We start from the raw sequence: 16,577 nt of genomic DNA on the forward strand, positions 1-16,577 counted from the left end.
TTCTAAATGCACAGACAGTAATAAAATAGAAAAATTGTAAAATATACATCTCTATACTCACCATGCTAGTTTGATAGTTAATATTTCAATTTCTTTTATGCCTAAATGGATCACTAATAATTCATTATGTCACTTAGCATTTTTACAGTAAAAATCCCTGATTTCCTAAAATATGTAATTGTGAGTGCCTTGTTAAAACCAAGAGTAGGGGTGCCTGGGTGGCTCAGTGGGTTAAGGCCTCTGCCTTCGGCTCAGATCATGATCCTGGTGTCCTGGGATGGAGTCCCGCATTGGGCTCTCTGCTTAGCAGGGAGTCTGCTTCCTCCTCTCTCTCTCTCTGCCTGCCTCTCTGCCTACTTGTGATCTCTATCTGTCAAATGAGTAAATAAAATCTTAAAAAAAAATAAAAACAAGAGTAAATCAAAGAACACTCATTATATTTGGTTGTATGTCAGTTTTTTAAAAAGCAAAGATCAGTTGAGCACTTTTTTCCATGATATTGATTTGTTGTTGAGGCCAGGCTCATTTTTGTGTAAAACGACCCAATTGGATTTGTCTTTTTAACTTAACTTTTTAAACTTTTTTGGCAAGAATACTTCAGAGATATATTCCTGTTACATCGTATTACAGATATACCAGGTTAAGTAGTACCCCACTAGGGATGCAAAATTTTACCATTGCATAAAAGTGATTTCAGCTGATCTTGCCAGTGCAAAATTCTATGGAGGTTTTATTTTTTTTTTTTCCTATTTACAACCACAAATAATTTAGGTATGATTCTTTGATACCATGTGAATATCTAGTTCTATTTCATTCTTTCAGTCAATGGCATTAGCATGCACTGATGACTCTTGTTATTTCCTTAAGGTCCTCTACATTTATTAGCTGCTATTTTTTTGATAGCATAGTTTTTTTTTTTTCTGAAATAGAGTTATTATCAGAAAAAATGTTTAATGCTTTTTCCTTTAATTGTTAATTTTCAGCATAATAATATGCATACACCCTATGACACTGAGAAAAACTTTCCCAGTAATAGTGTAAATTTCCTTTTTAAGTCTTATTGGACAGAGTTGTATCATATGCTAAGAATAAACCAATCACTGTCAAACGAAATAGCAAATAATCACAATTGGCTTGAAATAATGAAACTTTTACATCAAGAAATCACCTCTGGAAGGCTAGCTGTGCTATTGAAGGCCCCATAAAGTACAGGTAATTATCCAATAATTGAAAAAAAAAAAAGGAAGAAAGATGAGAATAGCTGGCAAGTGGGCAACCAAGAGTGGTGTGTCAATTAGTTTTGGCAGAAGCAGGGTGGGCTGACCATTTTAATTTTAATTAATTCCCAGACTAATTATTTATGAACTTAGAAAATTAAAAAGTTGAAAACCTCCTTTTCTTATTTTGATAGAACTTTCTGGTGCAAAAACAATGAACACTGTTACACTGAAAATAAACAAATAAAAAAACAAAAAAAAAGATGGTTATGATATTTCTTAACATTCAAAACATCCTTCTTTTTTAAAAATTATTTTTATTAACATATGATGTATTATTTGTCCCAGGGGTATGGGTCTGTGAATAATCAGGCTGACACATTTCACAGCACTCACCATAGCACATACCCTAGCCAATGTCCATCCCCCAACCACGCTCTCCCTAACCCCCCACCCCCCAGCAACCCTCAGTTTGTTTTGTGAGATTAAGAGTCTCTTATGGTTTGTCCCCCTCCTGATCCCATCTTGTTTCATTTTTTTCTTCCCTACCCCCCACACCCCCCACCTCTCAAATTCCTCATATCAGAGAGATCATATGATAATTGTCTTTCTCTGATTGACTTATTTCACTCAGCATAATACCCTCTAGTTCCATCCATGTCATTGCAAATGACAAGATTTCATTTCTTCAACACATCCTTCTGAATTCTGTTTATTTTCTGCATCTGATAACATATATATTTTTGAGGTTTATATGACAGAATCAGTGACAGTGTAATAAAATCCTCATGCAGTTGTAATTTGTGTAGGGGGATTAACTTTCTAGGGTTAATAGTTAAGGTTAAAGAAGGTAATTTTGAGGGGCACCTGGGTGGCTCAGTGGGTTAAGCCGCTGCCTTCGGCTCACGTCATGATCTCAGGGTCCTGGGATCGAGTCCCACATCGGGCTCTCTGCTCAGTGGAGAGCCTGCTTCTCTTCCTCTCTCTCTGCCTGCCTCTCTGTGATTTCTCTCTGTCAAATAAATAAAATCTTTAAAAAAAAAGAAGGTAATTTTGACTTAGTAATTGCTAAATGACAACATACTGGACATCAAATATTGAGTCCTATTAGACATATTATTTTATAACCCTGTTTTGCTCACTATTTTTTATATGGATGAATTAATTTATTTTTTCCTCCTCTTTCTTATCTTCACTCTGGCTGTTTCGGAACCTGTTATAGTCATACCTAGATTAGATATTTAAGAATGATGAAATGGTAAGGTGTTTGATTAAGTCTTTTTTTTTATCAGTTCAAAAATAATTTAATGCTAACATATTAAAAAACCTATTTCCAATAGCTTATGTGAACAACATATTGACAGAACAAAAAGCCCTGCATATCCCATGGTTGGATAACAGTGGTTCTCTTTTTCAGTTACAAGTTTTATACTGAAAGCTAATATAAAATAAAAACATTGGTAGTGACAAAGAAAAATCATCAAACCTGGATATGTTTACATGGCACTAAGACAAAAGGATTTAAAAAAATTGCTTCAGAATTAATTAATTCAAATTTCATTAAAAAATAATTACTAACCCCACATAACTTGAATATAATAAATCCCAATGGGAAGGCTCTTGGCTTGTTTGTTAGGGATACCTTCATTGTAAATGTGGTGTGAATTAGTTCTGCTAAACTTCTTAAACAATGCTCTGATTTATGGGCTGCAATATTATATAATTTTTTTTTTCCTTCGGTAGTGAATTCTTCAACTAAGATTCCTTTAGGATACATTCAACATATATAATAATAACAAATTTTGAAAAAAATGAAAACTGGTGGTTTTTAAAAATATTTAAAGTCCATTAACTTCAGCTTCCAGTCAAGATAAAGTAACAAGAGTCTCTCACCTGAAACAGCCAAAATAGTCAGACAAAATCTTTGAAACAATACTTTTTAATGGGTAAGGAAACAAAGTGGTCCCTGAGACAAAGTGAATTTTACAAGATTGCCCCAGTTTACTGGCTTGAGAGAGCTTTAAGCTCATGGTGCAGGAAGAAGAAATGGAGGCAGAACCTGGTGGATTCAATGAGTTACAGATAGAGCTGAGAGTTCAGATAAACCAAGGACAGAGTTTGTAGGACAGAGTACTAGAAAGATGAGAAGAACACAAAGAGAGATTCTCCAGATACCTGCAGAGTAATCAGCAGAATATTGATTAGCATATGCATATGGAAAAAAATATCCAAAGGATTTACAGAAATAGTAGTCAGTATTAAACAGTGCTGGCATAGTGCCTGTTCACATCAGGCCTCATAGTTAATGGGACACTGCTTAGAATACTTAGGAAGGTCTTCCTATAGTAGTGAAGAATAATTAGCCCTAGACTGAACATGGTTTTGAACTTACCAGCAAAATCACAAAAACTAGACTAAATACATCCTAGATAAAAGCTCAAGAATATTTATAGTAATAAAAAATATCCAGCATTGGGGCACCTGGGTGGCTCAGCAGGTTAAAGCTCTGCCTTTGGCTCGGGTCATGATCTCAGGGTCCTGGGATCAAGCCCTGCATTGGGCTCTCTGCTCAGCGGGAAGCCTGCTTCTCCCTCTCCCTGTGCTTGCCTCTCTGCCTACTTGTGATCTCTCTCTCTGTGTCAAATAAATAAGTAAAATATTTGCAAAAAAAAAAATCCAGCATCAAGTAAGAAATTAAGAGATATATAAAGAAGGAGGAAGAATGACCCATAATGAGACTAATCAATCAATGGAAACTTATACAGAACTAAGGTAGATGTTGCAATTAGTAGACAAGGACATTGTAATTATAACTGAATTCTATATGTTCTAAAAGTTATGGAGGAACATGGAAGGTTTTTAAAAGACCCAAATCAAACTTCTAAAGATAAGAACTACAATGTTTATGATAAGAAATACACTGGATGAGATTATCAGCATATTATATATATTAAAAGAAAGATTAGGGAATTTAAAAACATAGCAATAGAAGATATACACAAAGAGAAAATATTTTTTAACATGAAAAGGTCATCAGTAAAATGTAGGACAGATTTAAGTGCTTAGGAGATATGTAATTTGAGTCCCTGAGGAACAAGGAGCAGGCAAGAGCAAGATTTAAAAAAACAATGTCTTAGAATTATATAAATTTGGTGAAAACTAGAAACTCATACCTCTAAGATTTCCAACAATCTCTAAGCATAAGAAACATGAAGAAACTTATACTGAGAAATATCATGAGCATTATTGTTCACCACCACTGATAATAGAAATATCTTAAAAACAGAAAAAAACCCAACATTACAAATGGAAGCACAAACATAAGAATGACAGTGGATTTCTTACAGGAAGAAATGCAAGTGAGAATACAGTAGAGAAAAGTCTTTTGAAGTGCCAAATGGAAAAACTGTCAACCTAAAATTCAATGTACAGTGCAAATATATTTCAAGAAATGAAGGTGAAATTCAAGTCAAGATGGCTGAGGACTAGCAGGCTGAGATGACATCAGGTAGCAGGAGCAGCTAGATAGTTTATCAAACCATTCCAAACACCGACAAATCCAACAGGAAGTTGAAGAGAAGAAGAGCAGCAATTCTAGAAATAGAAAATCGACCACTTTCTGAAAGGTAAGACCTGCGGAGAAGTGAATCCAAAGCGATAGGAAGATAGACCACGGGGAGAGGGGCTGGCTCCCGTCAAGCAGTGGAGCAATGGAGCACAAAATCAGAACATTTAGAAGTTTGCTTCACTGAGGGACATTGCTCCAGAGGCTAAGTGGGGGTGGACCCCTCATGGGGACAGCATGGTCTCAGGTCCCACGGGGTCACAGAAGGATTGGGGGGTGTCTGAGTGTCCCAGAGCTTGCAGGTATCAGAGTGGGGAAGACAACTAAAGAGAGAGAGCTGAGGAGTGAGCTCTCAACCCGGGGTTACCTTAAACTGTGATCTGTGGCACAGTCAGACCACCGCTCTTTGAGCAGGGACCCCTCAAGTGGCAGATCTGGGGAGACCCCCCCCTGGAAGAGCAGCAGGATATGCTGGGTTTGGAGTCTCTGAATAGGGCTGTGTGCCAGAGACAGAGATGCTGGGTCACGGGCTGGGTGAGCTCGGCACATGGCCAGAGGCCAGGGAGATGGGAGTGATTGAGCGCTTTTCTCTGAGGGCGCACTGAGGAGTGGGGCCCCGAGCTCTTGACTCCTCCAGGCTGGAGATTGGGGGAGCCGCACTTTTCATTCCCATCCTCCAGAACTCTACAGAAAGCATTCAGGGAACAAAAGCTCCCAAGAGTGAGCCTGAGCAGACTACTTATCCCAGCCCTGGCAAGGGCGGTGCAATTCTGCCTTGGGCATAGAAACATGAGAATCACTACAATAGGCCCCTCCCCCTGGAAGATCAGCAAGAAATTCAGCCAAGACCAAGCTCACACATCAAGGAGAATAGCGGAATTTCAGAGGAAGAGAAAGCAAAGCGTGGAATTCATGGGTTTCTCCCCATGATTCTTTAATCTTGCAAATTGGGCACGTGCACCCAAATGTTTATAGCAGCAATGTCCACAATAGCCAAACTATGGAAAGAACCTAGATGTCCATCAACAGATGAATGGATAAAGAAGATGTGGTATATATAAACAATGGAATACTATGCAGCCATCGAAAGAATTGAAATCTTGCCATTTGTGATGACATGGATGGAACTAGAGGGTATTATGCTTAGTGAAATAAGTCAATCAGAGAAAGACAATTATCATATGATTTCCCTGATATGAGAAAGTTGAGAGGCAGCATGGGGGGCTTGGGTGGTAGGAAAGGAATAAATGAAAGAAGGTGGAATTGGGAGGGTGACAAAGCATAAGGAATTCTTAATCTCACACAAAAAAACTGAGGGTTGCTGGGGGGAGGAGTTAGGATTAGGGTGGTTAGGGTTTTGGACATTGGGGAAGGTATGTGTTATGGTGAGTGCTGTGAAGTGTGTAACCCTGGCAATTCACAGACCTGTACCCCTGGGGCTAATAATACATTATATGTTAATAAAAAATAAAAAAAAAGAAAAAAAAAGAAAGAAAAAAATGAAGGTGAAATAACGATAGCTACAAACATGTAGCTGCTGAAATACTATCACTGACAGATCCACATTAGAAGATGTGTTAAAGAAAATCCTTTCAACAGAAGTATAATGATACCAGAGAGAAATATGGATCTTTACAAAAGGATAAAAGCCCACAACAAATAGGAATTACATGGGTAAATATGTTATAATCTTCTTATTGTTTAATGGTTTAAGCTGCTGCCTTCGGCTCAGGTCATGATCTCGGGGTCCTGGGATCGAGTCCCGCGTCGGGCTCTCTGCACTGAAGGGAGCCTGCTTCCCTCTCACTGTCTCTGCCTGCCTCTCTGCCTACTTGTGATCTCTCTGTCAAAATTAATAAATAAAAAATCTTTAAAAAAATATATATATATTTTAAAATAATTGTTTAAATAAAAAGATTATAATAAAAAAGATTATAATATATGGCCAAATTTATAACATGTATGAGAAAAATGTATAACTAGGAGGAGAGAAATAAAAGTAGATTTTATAAAATTGTTTTAATATGCACAAATTGGTATAATATTACTTGAAGATAGACTCTGGTAAGTTTATAATGTATACTGTAAATCTGAAAGCAACCACTAACATAACAAAACAAAAAGTTATAGCCGATAAGTAAACAAAGGGGGCAAATTCAACAATAAAAATACTCAATCCATAATAAAGCAGAAACAAATATGGAACAAAAGTCAGATGGGTTGAGCAGAAAATAAAAGCAAGACAGTTGACTTCCCAAATAGCCACATGAAAGTAGAGCATCTTGTAAGCAAAACCGAATCTCATGACAATTTTACAATAAATTTAGATGACAAAGTATGACTATCATTCTTTAAATACAAGAAGGTGGGAAAAAACCACCAATAGCCTCAAGGAATATTACTGGCCTCAGTGTGGGAAAAAAACAAATGCAGAAATGGAACTTCTAATAGCTACAAGAAAGAAAAATTCAAAATAACCAACAGACAATCACTTGGAAGTTTTCCTCATTCTAACAGGGAGTGTATGCCAGGGACCTTTGGTAAAGCTTTTCAAAAAGGACTAATGGGACTCCATCTCAAGACACAGCCCTATGTTGAAATGATCCCAATTCTTCACCCCTCCCTTTGACATACTCCATGCTTTGCAGTTGTGTGCTCTTCCACTCAGGCCACATGCCTTGATTCATGCATGTCACTCACTTTCGCCAATGGGATTATTACACTGAAAAGTGCTGCTGCATTTCTGTTTTCACTTTTTTCTCTTAACCATTACTGTAAGACATGCCCAAGGTTGCCTGCTGGAAGACAAGAAACATACAGCGAAGAGACAAGCTTCCCAGTCATCCAGTTAAGGCCATGCTCAACCAACCAGCAGTCCAGACTGCATAGCCAGGATCAACTGAATTGCCTAGCTGATGATTCCAGTCACTTGAGGATATATGACACTAAAGTTATGTGTTTCCTTTTTATACCTTATTTTTGCAATAACTAGCTGATAAGTATGCTAAAGAAAATTTTATTTAAACATTTTATCTTGTGCATTACATTCTGTGTTGGATAACCAAAATTCATTATAAGGCATACTAAGAATGGGTATAGTTCTACATATTTATTTCCTTAAAGCTCATTACTTTTTCATTACTTCTTATATTTCACTGAAGTGGGTACCTTCTTATATCTGGATCCACAAACTTGTAATCTACCTAGAACCAAGTTTTATTCCACCAGAGGCAATAAGGCCTTGAGATAATTGTCATTTATATTCAAATAGTCATACTTATTAGTAGACTTATGCTCATTAATTTTAATTATGAATACACTGGTAACATTGTCTGTAACATATTTTATAGTATAATATGTAAAATAAAAATCATCTAGCAGAGAGTAAGATATGGTAAGAAAATAGGGACAATGAACCTAAACAATATAAGACTATGAGCTGTCAGGTAAAAGCATCAGCAGATAAATTCAGTGTGACTGTAGAAGGCAGAAATTAAATGAGGAATGGAAATTATGTAAAATATATTATCTCAACCTTAAAACAAGTTTTTCTGAAGACCCAGAGATGCTTCAAGGTGAGTAATATGAGTAAATATAATTTGTTCTCTTTGTCTCTTCTATGTGGTCCTCATGGGATCGAGGTGGAGCCTGCCATTGTTATCATCCCATAATTGACTTAATTTTATCCTCTCTTGGAGGAACACTTTCTACCCAATCCATGCTATAATAACGAGAAATGCTTTCAGTAGAGCTAACTAAGGGCACCATGACTCCTCTGCTTCATTCCCCAGGCCATCAGGGACTCCACTATTCACTGGTGATTTCATCTTTGCCTTGCTTAAATTCCCATTTGCCATGATCTCCCTCAGTCCAAGACCTGTGAGATACCCCAGTGCAGGAAAGAGATGTTCATGCAAGGTGGCTCTATAGGCTTAGTTGCATTTTCGCTTCAGTTTCTATAAAGAAACATACATCAGGTTGGAAGGGGCCTCACTAGATCACCTACTTTCTCCTCCTGTCTCTGCAAAGGCACAAAATTACAGGGGATTATTGGGAAGAAACACTACTAAGGAGATAAGAAAATACTCTTAACTGAAAAATGGAGTATTATTAATCTATGAGCAGAGCCTAAAACAGAATAAAACTATGTATTTCAAAACATGACTTTTTCATTTTGTGTGAAATTTTAATTTAAAAAAATGTTTAATTTTGACATTGTCTTTCATTTCTGTTACATAGTTTCATAAACTTTTTTGGATTTCTAGAATTAAACACAGTAGCTTTTGTATCCTTGCACCTACTATTAGAGAATTGCTCCATAAAAGTAAAGAAAGGAATATTCAGGTAAAAGATGAGATACATTTATGCCTATTTCAGTCAAATAACTAGTCATTCTGTGTGCCTTCATGAGTAAAACTTATCATTGGCAAAATTTACTTGTTACAAATTATAAAAAGTAATTAGTATGCACTCCCCCCAAAATCATGTCCTTTTACCTGAAGGGCAAATCACAACCTACTGGTTATGTCACAATGAAAAGGTAGGAAAAGAAGAATATGAAATGCACTTGTACTTTGCGAAAAACCTCCTTTCTGACACTTGTGTATTCCTGTATTTTGGCTAGTGTACACTAGGTAGCCCATGGTGTTCAGTGACTTAATGAATGAATGAGTTAATACACATTAGTCTAAAAAAATAATGATCTCAAAACAATGATTTCCTGTCACTGCATACTGGCCAATACAGTTTCAAACAATATAATATAATTTGGTTAATAACAAGGAGAACCATAATTAAACAGAGAAAATTTTTTGTTAAAATACTGCTAGATATCCAGGTGTATGATGTGAATTTTGTAGTGTTGACAAGGCCTTCTACCTTTCTCTTTTTCTTGTTCTATTACCCTTTTAATATCTTATGTCTAGCGCCTGAAATTCCCGTTAAGTCTTTATTCCTTTAAACCTAGTTTTACAATATTTAAGTGTAAACACCCTTGTAGAAGTTAAGATGGTCACTTAGTGCTTTTTTCAAAAAAAAATTTAATTAGGATTATTTCAGCGGATTTCCGTTTGCCATGGGAGCAGTGGGGTAAAGAAGAGATCTAAGGTTCCTACCACTAAACTGCTGCCAGTTTTCTCCTCTTGTGAACTAAGTTGCTAACATTTTTAGAAAAGTTAATATGTGGCAAGGAAGAGGAAGATGGGCTGAGAGCAGTAGGAGCTGAGGGATGAGGGCAGAGGATGAAGAAGACAATCACCTGCCTGAGGGAGGATGAGAGCAGATTATGGTGATTCAGCCATATGTGCCAAATCAAAAATAAATACTTCCTAGATCATTTGGTGCTTTTGATAAGCCACACAGGCTCTCCCCTCTGTTGGATGATTTAAATCATAACTGATTTTAAAATTTGAATAACAAATAGCTGTGTCACTGTATTCGAGAAAACAGTTTCCAAAGTCATCGGACAAACAATTCAGACTAGTTACCTGTGTGATTCAAAATAATTGTTTAGAAAATTTTAATATGTATATGGTTCTCTCTCTAATTGGAGACATCATAAAATTATTTTCAAAATTGACATTTTTCTTTCCTAACCCCAAATTTTAATCAACAAATTTTTAGAGTTTCTTTTTTTTTTAAACACTTGTATAGACATTTAAGATAAAATTGGCTTCTTGACAGATTTGTGCAGATATGTAGAATCCATGGATTTCCCCTTCTGGTAGTGTGTCTGAGCTTTCTCATGTCAAGAAGGTGATGACGCATTCTATTTTTCAAGGTTTTTATTCTGGATACCAAATTAAATCTCTTTATAACCTAAACTCTCACAGACTATTTAAATATTAACCTCTATTCAGGTCTAATGTCTATTCATGGAATTTTAAATCAGGCTTTAATTAGATCCTTTTATTTTAAATTAGAAGCATTATCAAAAATAAAATGAAATTAAAATGATAATTAAAAATGAGAGTGAATACTTATATGTCTCTAAAACGTTCAGATATATTTAACACCATGAAAATCAAGTGAAGAGCTAAATAGGTATAAAGAAATAATGCTTTATGCATGGATGTCACTTGAGCTATAATGGAAAGAGCACTGGATTTGGAGAGTCACATTAGAAAACTATGAGTTAGGTAACCTACATATTATGTGCAGATGGACATCACAACGTGCCTTAGATTTAGTTTCTAGAAAAGGACACCTGATACAATTGGGTGGCCAATAGGTGACGATAGCACAGATTTCAATGTCTTCCACAAGAGAAAAAAGATATTTTATGATAGTGGGAATTAGATGGAAATTTCTATTTTTAACCTTGTCTTGTACCTCTCAGCAGGTTCTTGGCATGAGAGACAAGGGAGCAGGCAACCACTCAGATGTAACTGACTTCATTCTTGTAGGCTTCAGGGTCTGTCCAGAGCTCCACATTCTCCTTTTTCTCCTCTTCCTGCTGGTCTATGGCATGGTCCTTTTGGAGAATATTAGTATGATGGCAATCATTGTGACTGCCTCCCAGATGAGCACACCAATGTATTTCTTTCTAGGCAATCTCTCCTTCATTGATCTCTCCTACTCCACTGTTATTGCCCTGAAAGCCATGGTCAACTTCCTGTCTGAGAAAAAGAGTACCTCCTTTTGTAGGTTGTGTGGTTCAGCTGTTAATTTATGCATTTTTTTTTTTTCATGGTTACAGAGGCTTTTCTCCAGGCAGCCATGGTCTATGACTGATTTATTGCCATTTGCAATCCTCTTCTTTATAGTGTCCACATCTCAAAAAGCCTTTGCACTCAGCTGGTGGCTGGTTCCTATCTCTGTGGCTGCCTCAGTTCCATCTCCAAGTCAGCATAACATTCTCAGTGCCTTTCTGTGCTTCCTGAGTCATTGATCACTTCTACTGTGATTCTTACCAAACTGAGAAAATCTCCTGTTCCAGTTTCTCTGTCTATAAAATGGTATCTCTCAGTTTGGCTGCCTTCATTATTTTGCCTACAATAGTTGTTATTGTAGTGTCTTACATGTACATTGTGACCACAGTCTTGAAGTTTCCCTCTAGTGAAGGGAGAAGGAAAGCCTTCTCCACCGGTATCTCCTATCTGCAAGTGGTAAGTTTGAGCCTTGGGACTGTCTCCTTTGTGTATCTCACACTTCCAAGCAATCCTGAACTTCATAAAGTGGCTTCAGTATTTTACATATTGGTCACACCCATGTTAAACCCTCTGATCCACTCTCTAAGAAACAAAGAATTCAAGCAAGCTTTGAGAAAGTCCTTTGAAAGAAAAAATCTTTATACTAATTCTACTTTCCTGTGATTTCCCCATTAATGCATCCTTTCATCATTTCAGTCTAATTTGTTTTTAACATGGTGTCAAGTTTGAGTCACTTAAGGATCCTTTAAGTTGACCATCCCACAGTGAATTGCTTTCATGGAAGGAGAAGTAGCAATCCATATTTGCTCTTCCTTATGAGCGGTGTTAAATCTTCAGTATCAGTAACATTTGTAGCCATTCTATCAACAGAAATATACTCCTCGCTCTTTGTAGGTATAATCGTATGCTAGTGGGTAAAAGAGGATGTAAAATTACATCCTCTTTTATTTTCTTTTATTTTAATTATTTTCTCTGGACCTATTGATATGGTAGGCTAAAAATTAGTTTGGTGGGGGTGTTAAGCTCAGAATGTAGAATGTCTTATTAGAGAAAGTGTTATTGATAATAGTTTGCTAATCTTTTTTTAAAAGATTTTATTTATTTATTTGACAGAGAGAGAGATCACAAGTAGGCAGAGAGGCAGGCTGAGATAGAGGGGGAAGCAGGCTCCCTGCTGAGCAGAGAGTCCTCATGTGGGGCTTGATCCCAGGACCCTGAGATCATGACCTGAGCTGAAGGCAGAGGCTTAACCCACTGAGCCACCCACGTGCCCCAATAGTTTGCTAATCGTACAATGATTTCTCTTCTGGTAAAGATGAATGGAATCTTCAGTAAATAATAACATTTTATAAAACTGTTTCTTTTTCTGAGTAGTCAGGTACTTGAGAAGACAAAGCCATCTGGAAAACAAGTTTGTTATTTTTTTTTCCTCACTTTTTCTCAACAAGCTCATTGATATGTGTTAAGGAAGGGCCAACCACTTGGGCCAAGTAGGTAGGCTGGGAGTCTGAATAACTTGCCAATACAAATTGTTTATGATGTCAGACTTAGTTAGTTTCCACTTTACTTAAAATTAAAAAAAAGTGTAATGATGGAGTACTTCTGGAAATGCCCACTTTATAGTTCAGCTTAAAATCCCCAGTTTAGGTGAGCAGCTTGGGTTCCCAGTTTCCTGGTGCTTTATGAGGAGGCATTCAGACTCCATGAGAGCCCATCAGACTTTCTCTTAAAGAAGTACTTGATTTTTGGAGAAGATGTGGAGAAAGAGGAACCCTCTTACACTCTTTGTGGGAATGCAAGTTGGTGCAGCCACTTTGGAGAACAGTGTGGAGATTCCTCAAGAAATTAAGAATAGAGCTTGCCTATGACCCTGCAATTGCCCTGCTGGGTATTTACCCCAAAGATACAGATATAGTGATAAGAAGGGCCATCTGTACCCCAATGTTTATTGCAGCAATGGCCACGGTCGCCAAACTGTGGAAAGAACCAAGATGCCCTTCAACGGATGAATGGATAAGGAAGATGTGGTCCATATACACAATGGAGTATTATGCCTCCATCAGAAAGGATGAATACCCAACTTTTGTAGCGACATGGACGGGACTGGAAGAGATTATGCTGAGCGAAATAAGTCAAGCAGAGAGAGTCAAGTATCATATGCTCTCACTTATTTGTGGAGCATAACAAAGAACACGGTGGACATGGGGAGATGGAGAGGAGAGGGAGTTGAGGGAAGCTGGAATGGGAGATGAACCATGAGAGACTATGGACTCTGAAAAACAACCAGAGGGTTTTGAAGGGGCGGGGGGGGCGGGGTGGGAGGTTGAGGAACAAGGTGGTGGGTAATAGGGAGGGCACGTACTGCATGGAGCACTGAGTATGGTGCAAAAACAATGAACACTGTTACGTTGAAAATAAACAAATAAAAAAATAATAATATTAAAAAAAAGAAGTACTTGATTTTTAATTTTATTTTTTTTATTTGTTTATTTACAGCGTATCAGTGTTCATTGTTTTGGCATCACACCCAGTGCTCCATGCAGTACGTGCCCTCCCTATTCCCACCACCTGGTTCCTCAACCTCCCACCCCCCCGCCCCCACCCCTTCAAAACCCTCTGGTTGTTTTTTGAGGGAGAAAAAGCTTTGCTTCAAAATGTAAGGTTCATTTTATTTGAAATCTTTTTGGGGTATACCATGGCTCCACCTGACATATTGATCTGCTGTAAAAAGTGGTAGCTTTACTGGACTTACTAAAGTAGAAGAGGCAAGCAGCAGAGCCTGGCCCATGTGATAAGTTTATTTTAAAAAATCCAGGTAAGTCAAGTGATACCTATTTTTTGATACCTCTTAGTAAAGATCACAGGAAAGATTTGTTTTCAACTAGAAAGGCCAGCAGTATAGGTTCAATACTCTGTCCTACCTTAAGGGTATATCAATTCCAGCCCCTTGTCATAATTTATTTGCAGGGATCTTGAACACCTTTCCTTTCCGTAAGATATCATGCTGTTCCATTACATTGATAACATTATGCTGATTTGATGTAGTGACAAAGAAGCAGCAACCAGTTTAAAATTTTTGGTAAAACATTTGCATGGCAGAGAGTAGGAAATAAATTCAACTAAAATTCTACCTTAGTGAAATTTCTAGTGTGTGGGGCATATGAAGAGAGCCCTTCTAAGGTGAAGGATAAGTTGCTGAATTTAGCCCCTCTTAAAACCAGAAAAGAAGCACTGCACCCAGTAGTGTTTTGGAATTTTAGAGACAATTTATTCCTCATTGTGTTTCTTACCCTGGTCCATTTACAGAGTGACCTGAAAAGCTGCTAGTTTGGGTGGGAGACAGAACAAGAAAGCTTGGCAATAGGTCCACGCTGCTTGTGCAAACAGCTTTGCTTTCCCCTTGGATCACTTGATACAGAGATCCAGTGATGCTTGAAAGGTTAATGGCAGATAGAGATTCCATCCAAAGCCTTTGGCAGGTCCCTATAGATGAGTCACAGGATAGGTCTTTAGGATTTTGAAGTAAAGCCCTTCCATATTACGCAAATAACTGTTCTCCTTTTGAGAAATAGCTCTTGTTCTGTTACTGGACCTCAGTAGAGACTAAACATTTGACAATAAACCCCCAAGTTACCATGCAACCTCAGCTGGAACCAGGGGTTTTGCTGATCCAAGAAGCTATAAATTTGGGTGTGCACAGTAGCACTCCATCATCACATGGAGGTGGTATATGTGTGAGCAGCCTCAAGCAGGCCCTAAAGGCACAAGAAAGTAACCTGAAGAAGTAGCCAAACACCAACATTCCCCACTCCTGCTACTCTGCCTTCCTCTCCCAACCTGCACCTCTGTCTTCATGAGAAGTTCTCTATGATCAGCTGGCAAAGGGAAAGAAGTCTTGGGCCTGCTTTGCAGATGTTTCTGCATGATATGCAGGGGCCACATGAAAGTGGATAGCTGTAGTTCTATAGATCCTTTCTGGGACATTCCTGAAGGACAATGGTGAAGAAAAATCTTCCCAGTGGGTAGAACTTCAAATAGTACCTTTGTTTGCTCATTTTGCTTAGAAGAAGAAATGGCCAAGAGATGCAGTTATATACAGATTCATGGGCTGTGTCCAATGGTTAGCACTTAGAAGGAACATGACTGGAAGATTTGTGACACAAAGTTTTGGGAAGAGGTATGTGGGTAGACCTCTCTGAATGGGCAAAAAAATGTGAAGATATTTGTGTCCCATGTGAGTGTTCACCAAAGCATGACCTCAGTGGAGGAGATTTTAATAATCAAATGGATAGGATGACCCTTTCTGTGGATACCAGTCAGCATCTTTCCCTAGTGACCTCTGTCATTGCCCAATGATCTCAGAACAAAATGGGCATGGTGCCGGGGAGGGAGGTTATACATGGGCTCAGCAACATTGACCTCCACTCACCAAGTCTGATCTGGTAAGGTCACTGCTGAATGCCTAATCTGCCAGTAGCAGAAACTAAGATTGAGTCCCAATATGGTCCCTTTCCCTGAGGTGATCAGCTAACTACTTAGTAGCAAGCAGGCTGGTGTCAACAAATGGACTGCTTCTGTCAAGGAAAGGGCAGAATTTTGTTTCAACTGGAATAGACATCTAGATATGAATTCATCATCCCTGGCGTAAAGCTTCTGCCCATGCTACCATTCATGAAAGAAAACACCTTGTCCACCATTATGGTATTACATACAGCATTGCTTCTTATTAGTGAACTCACTTCATAGCAAAAAGAAGGCAGCAATATGCCCATACTCATGGAATTCTCTGGTTTTACTATGTTTCCCACCATCCTAAAGCAGCTGTTCTATTAAAATGATACAGTGGCCTTTTGAAGACCTCATTACATCACCTAAGTGAACCTCACAGCAATAGGGCAAGGTTCTCCAGAAATCTGTATATGCTCTGAATCATCATCCAATGAATACTGCTGTTTTTTTTTTTTTTTTTTTCCCCATAGCCAGGATTCATGGGTCCAGGAATCAATGTATGGAAATGGAAATAACACTGCTTATTACTGCTACTAGGCACCTACATGCAAATTTTTTGCTTCCTTTGCCTGTAGCTATATGATCTGCTGGTCTAGAGGTCTCCAATGATTGGGGCTTTCTGCTTCCTCTGGCTTG

The 16,577-nt window shown here is 38.0% G+C and overlaps 1 pseudogene; it reads left to right on the forward strand.

Annotated features, from left to right (window-relative positions):
* The first annotated feature begins 11,119 nt into the window (after positions 1-11,119).
* On the forward strand, positions 11,120-12,095 carry LOC123946405 (annotated as a pseudogene).
* Positions 12,096-16,577: the final 4,482 nt, after the last annotated feature.

This window comes from Meles meles, chromosome 7 (genome assembly GCF_922984935.1).
Source record: "Meles meles chromosome 7, mMelMel3.1 paternal haplotype, whole genome shotgun sequence".
Taxonomy (NCBI): domain Eukaryota; kingdom Metazoa; phylum Chordata; class Mammalia; order Carnivora; family Mustelidae; genus Meles; species Meles meles.